The sequence below is a fragment of the Lathyrus oleraceus genome, chromosome 4 (genome assembly GCF_024323335.1).
Source record: "Lathyrus oleraceus cultivar Zhongwan6 chromosome 4, CAAS_Psat_ZW6_1.0, whole genome shotgun sequence".
In the NCBI taxonomy this organism is placed as follows: domain Eukaryota; kingdom Viridiplantae; phylum Streptophyta; class Magnoliopsida; order Fabales; family Fabaceae; genus Lathyrus; species Lathyrus oleraceus.
In genome coordinates this window covers 289,740,838-289,747,016 of record NC_066582.1, presented here as the reverse complement: position 1 = coordinate 289,747,016, position 6,179 = coordinate 289,740,838, and the positions used below count along the sequence as shown (strand labels likewise).

Below are 6,179 nucleotides of genomic sequence, written 5' to 3'. Positions count from 1 at the left end.
GTGTTCAGAGAGAGATTCCTGTGGAAGTACTTTCCAGAGGATGTCAGAGGAAAGAAAGAGATAGAGTTCTTGGAATTGAAGCAGGGCAATCGGTCTGTCACTGAGTATGCTGCTAAGTTCACAGAGCTGTCGAAGTATTACACTCCCTATAACGAGGCTACTGGGGAATTTTCAAAATGTGTGAAGTTTGAGAACGGGTTACGTCCCGAGATCAAGCAGGCTATTGGGTATCAGCGGATTAGGGTGTTTTCTGATTTGGTTGACTGTTGCAGGATTTTTGAACAGGATACCAAGGCCAGAGCGGAGAGCTATCAGCAAAGGGTTGATAGGAAAGGCAAGAATCAGAATGATCATGGGAAACCGTATGCAGTTGGCAAAGGTTTCCAGAGACAGAGTGGGATGAAGAGGCCTAGTGGGGGAGACTCTAGTGCCCCTGCTAAGTGTTTTAGATGTGGTCAGGCTGGACATCGTATCCATGAGTGTACCAGTAATGAGAAGAAGTGTTTCAAGTGTGGAAAAGGTGGTCACTTGGCTGCAGAGTGCCGGTTGAAGACTGTGACTTGTTTCAACTATGGAGAGGTGGGTCATATCAGTCCACAGTGTCCTAAGCCGAAGAGAGAGAACCAGTCGGGAGGCAAGGTCTTTGCTTTATCGGGTTCTGAGACTTCTGCAGATGATCGTTTGATCTGAGGTACGTGTTATATTAATGGCTTTCCTCTTGTAGCTATTATTGACACAGGTGCGACTCATTCCTTTATATCTTTGGATTGTGCTGTGAAACTTAAGTTAGAGATATCTGAGATGCATGGAAGTATGGTGATTGATACTCCTGCGAAGGGTTCAGTGACTACTACTTCAGTTTGTTTGAATTGTCCTTTGAGTATTTTTGGTAGAGACTTTGGGATGGACCTAGTGTGTCTTCCACTAGTGCAGATTGATGTTATCCTGGGTATGAACTGGTTGGTGTTTAACCGAGTCTATATCAATTGTTTTGATAAGACTGTGATTTTTCCTGAGATTGAGGAAGGAAAGAGTTTGTTTCTATCAGCGAGGCAGGTGAATGAGGCAGTAGCAGATGGGGCAGAGTTGTTTATGCTGTTAGCGACTTTGGAGGCTAAAGATAAACTGGTGATTTGTGATCTAGCCGTGGTGTGTGATTTTCCTGATGTGTTTCTGGAAGAAGTGAATGAATTACCGCCAGAGCGTGAAGTCGAGTTCTCGATTGATTTGGTACCTGGTACTAGGCCGATATCGATGGCTCCTTACCGTATGTCTGCTGTTGGGTTAACTGAATCGAAGAGTCAGTTGGAAGATCTGTTGGATAAGAAATTTATTCGTCCGAGTGTGTCACCGTGGGGTGCACCAGTGTTATTGGTTAAGAAGAAAGAAGGTACTATGAGGTTGTGTGTGGACTACAGGCAACTGAATAAAGTGACGATTAAGAATCGGTATCCTTTGCCGAGGATTGATGATTTGATGGATCAGTTGGTTGGTGCGAGTGTGTTCAGTAAAATAGATTTGAGGTCGGGATATCATCAGATACGTGTGAAAACTGAGGATATTTAGAAGACTGCTTTCAGAACAAGGTATGGACATTATGAGTATTCTGTAATGCCTTTTGGTGTGACTAATGCGCCTGGAGTATTTATGGAGTATATGAATAGGATTTTCCATCCGTATCTAGACCAGGTTGTTGTGGTGTTTATTGACGATATTTTGGTGTATTCGAAATCTGAAGAAGAACATGCTGAGCATTTGAGAGTGGTTTTAGGAGTTCTACGAGAAAAGAGGTTATTTGCTAAACTGTCCAAATGTGAATTTTGGTTAGAAGAGGTTAGTTTTCTTGGTCATGTGATTTCCAGAGGTGGTGTTGCTGTTGATCCTTCTAAGATAGAAGCAGTATCTAAGTGGGAAGCTCCGAAGTCAGTTTCTGAGATAAGGAGTTTTCTTGGACTTGCAGGTTATTATAGGAAGTTCATTGAAGGATTTTCTAAGTTGGCGTTACCGTTGACGATGTTGACTAGGAAGGGGCAAGCGTTTGTTTGGGACTCAAGATGTGAAGAAGGTTTCCAAGAGTTAAAGAGAAGGTTAACTAATGCTCCTATTCTGATATTACCGAGTTCATCGGAACTATTTGAGGTTTACTGTGATGCTTCATTGTTGGGTTTGGGTGGTGTGTTGATGCAGAATAAGCAGGTTATAGCTTATGCTTCGAGACAACTGAGGGTTCATGAGAGGAACTATCCGACGCACGATTTAGAGTTGGCAGCTGTGGTATTTGTTCTGAAGTTATGGAGGCATTACTTGTACGGGTCAAGATTTGAGGTTTTCAGTGACCATAAAAGTTTAAAGTATTTGTTTGATCAGAAAGAGCTGAATATGAGACAGAGGAGATGGTTAGAGTTTCTAAAGGATTATGACTTTGGTTTGAATTACCATCCGGGTAAAGCAAACGTAGTGGCGGATGCATTGAGTCGGAAATCATTGCATATGTCTATGTTAATGGTTAAGGAATTGGATTTAATTGAGCAGTTTAGAGACTTGAGTTTGGTGTGTGAGAGTACTCACAATAGTGTTAAATTGGGAATGTTGAAGTTAACGAGTAGTATTCTGGATGAGATTAGAGAGGGTCAGAAATCCGATGTGCTTTTTGTTGATAAGTTGACTCTAGTGAATCAAGGTCAAGGTGGTGAATTCAGAGTTGATGAGAATGGTGTTTTGAAATTTGGTAATCGGGTGTGTATTCCGGATGTTACCGAGCTTAAGAAGAGTATTCTTGAGGAAGGACATCGTAGTGGCCTGGGTATTCATCCTGGAGCTACGAAGATGTATCATGATTTGAAAAAGTTATTTTGGTGGCCGGGAATGAAAAGAGAAATTGCGAGTTTTGTTTATTCTTGTTTGACTTGTCAGAAGTCAAAGATTGAGCATCAGAAGCCGTCTGGGCTAATGCAACCGTTGGCTATTCCAGAGTGGAAGTGGGATAGTATCAGTATGGATTTTGTTTCGGGTTTACCGAGGACAAGTAAGAATTTTGAAGCTATTTGGGTGATTGTTGGCAGATTGACAAAATCGGCTCATTTCATTCCGATCAGAATGGATTATCCGTTAGAGAGATTAGCCGAGTTGTATATTGAGAAAATTGTAAGTTTGCACGGTATTCCGTCGAGTATTGTTTCGGACAGAGATCCTAGATTTACATCGAAGTTCTGGGAAGGTTTGCAGAGAGCTTTGGGAACTAAGCTGAGATTGAGTTCTGCATATCATCCGCAGACTGATGGTCAGACTGAGAGGACGATTCAGTCACTGGAGGATCTTTTGAGGGCTTGTGTTTTGGAAAAGGGAGGTGCTTGGGATTGTTATTTACCTTTGATTGAGTTTACCTACAACAATAGTTTTCATTCGAGCATTGGTATGGCACCGTTTGAAGCTTTGTATGGTAGGAGATGTCGGACGCCTTTATGTTGGTATGAGTCCGGTGAGAGTGCTGTGGTGGGACCGGAGATTGTTCAACAGACTACGGAAAAGATTAAGATGATTCAGGAGAAGATGAGGATTGCTCAGAGTCGTCAGAAGAGTTATCACGCCAAGAGGAGGAAGTCACTTGAGTTTCAAGAGGGAGATCATGTGTTTCTTCGTGTTACTCCGATAACTGGGGTTGGTCGAGCTTTGAAGTCGAAGAAGTTGACACCTCGATTTATTGGTCCTTATCAGATTTTGGAGAGGATAGGGGAAGTAGCCTATCGTATCGCTTTACCGCCGCCACTTGCGAATTTGCATGAGGTTTTTCATGTGTCTCAGTTGAGGAGGTACATTCATGATCCGTCGCATGTAGTCCAAATAGATGAGGTACAGGTGAGAGATAACCTGACTGTTGAAACATCACCTATGAGGATTGAGGATCGAGAGTTGAAGCAGTTGCGGGGTAAAGAGATTGCTTTGGTGAAGGTAGCTTGGGGAGGACCAGCAGGTGGCAATGTGACTTGGGAACTTGAGAGTCAGATGAAGGAATCTTATCCTGAGTTGTTCGCTTGAGGTATGTTTTCGAGGACGAAAACTCTTTTAGTGGGGGAGAGTTGTAACACCCCGATAAAATAAGATAATTATTTAATTTAAGTTAATAATATATTTATTAATTTAATTAAATAATTGGAATATTATTATTGGAATTATTATTATTGGGTTATTATTATTGGAATAAAAGTTGGAATTAAAAAAAGTCCCATTTGGTAAAAGGGTTATTTTCACGTGAAAAGGAAAAAGGGACAGAAAAGTGGAAAAGGGCAAAGAGAGCCAGAGAACAAGGGTTGAAGAGAGGAAGAGCTTGAAGCTTAAAGATTCGCCGGATTAACTCAGGTAAGGGGGGTTTATCATCGTTTAATGGGTATTATGGGATAACATGTAATGGGTAGTGATAAACCATTGATTTGAATCTAATTGGAATGATGCATGATGAAATTGTGAACTTTTGGATGAACGAAATTTGGATTATAATTGAAGGAAATTCGTAGGAATTAGATGTAATAATGTTAGAATTGGTGAAATCGAATAGGGTATGATTCGTGTTAGATGATATGAACGAATACTGTGTGAAATTGGACTGTGGGAGGTTGGATCTGAGGAATCTCGTGGCAGAGAAAACCATAGCAGATCTGGAAATCTGGTTTCTGGTCATACGCGTATGGCACTAGGCAATACGCGTATGAGATGGTCTGGTACGCGTATGGCACTAGGCAATACGCGTATGGATGAGGAAGATGATGTTTTGAACGTGGTTTGGTCTCTGTTGGTACGCGTATGGGGAAGTGGTACGCGTAGCATACGCGTATGAGATAGGTGGTACGCGTATGGGATTGGCTGAGAAATGGGCCATACGCGTATGGGACTAGGCAGTACGCGTATGGGCAGGATTGTGATTTTTCTGTGCTGTTGTTGTGCAGTTTTTGGTTGTTCAGCTGAGTAATGTAATTTAGCTGATGTATGATGATATGCATAATGTTGCGAATGTATCTATCATGTATGAAAATTATGAATGGACTGTTTATGGCTTAGAGTGTGAGCATATGTCCATTGTGGATGATTGTTGATGTTTGCATGACTAAGTGATTTAGCTTGCATATTGTGGCCTTTATGGTGGTAGCTAATTCCCATGGTGAGGAATTAGTGAGTTAGTATTGTGGATTGTTGTTGATGTTTGCATGCTAGGTGATTAGCGTGCATATCATAGCCCTTTGGGTGGTAGCTAATTCCCATGGTGAGGAATTAGTGAGTGAGTCACTAGGTCTCAAATGAGTGAGACTAGTGAGCTTGGTAGCCGTACCTGGATTTGGTCGGTGAGGTTGAACTATATGTTCACGAATAGTCGGTACCGCATGCATGGAGTCTCATTGCATAATATATGTATGTATGGCGTATAATATGAATGGATGTATTCCAATATTATACGTGTGTTTTATGGTTGTGTTGAGTTTGAGTACGAGGATGATGATGATTATGAGTTGATATTGCCGTTACTGAATATGTGTGATCCGATTAGGGTGATGATATGTGTTAAATTACTTAGCATTACATGATATTTTATAATGCTTATTATATCGATTGAGGAACTCACCCTTACAACTATTTTTCAGGTAACGAGCAGTGATTGAGTAGGGGCTAGTGCTTGAAGTCTAGTGTAGTTCCTTAGTGGATCATGCTCTGATAGATGTAACATCGGGATGGGATGTTTTAAATTGTTTTATTGTTGGTTGTTGAACCATTTTACATGTAATGTGTTACATGTTTTACAATGATTGATGAGATTTCTATCCGCTGCGTATTATGCAAATGCTTATGTTTTGAATTAATAAAAGAGCATGACAGTTATTTTGGTGAATGGTGTGAAGTGATTGTGTGACACCCTTATTTGCATATCTACTCTGATATATATTTGTTGTTTTAATTAAATATTTGGGGTATTTTAGAAGGGTGTTACAGTGCTGATCTGTTTCATCAAGATTCATGCCAAAATCTTCAAAATCGTGACTGTTCATGTTGTGCTCATCAATGGAGTTTTGCTAGTTCTTCCAATTGAAGCATCTTTGAGCTAAGGCACGAGTCCTATTCATCTTCCTATACATCAACCTCTATCTGTTTTGGAAAATTGCGCGCGAAAGCATCAAGAACAACAGCTGCCATAT

General features: G+C 40.9%; 1 long non-coding RNA gene across 1 annotated transcript; it reads left to right on the top strand.

Moving 5' to 3' along the window:
* Nucleotides 1–469: 469 nt before the first annotated feature.
* On the top strand, nucleotides 470–5,873 carry LOC127135457 (uncharacterized). Its single transcript, XR_007808561.1, has 2 exons — nucleotides 470–691; nucleotides 5,631–5,873. It is a non-coding gene; the product is annotated as an uncharacterized LOC127135457 (long non-coding RNA).
* The last annotated feature ends 306 nt before the right edge of the window (nucleotides 5,874–6,179 follow it).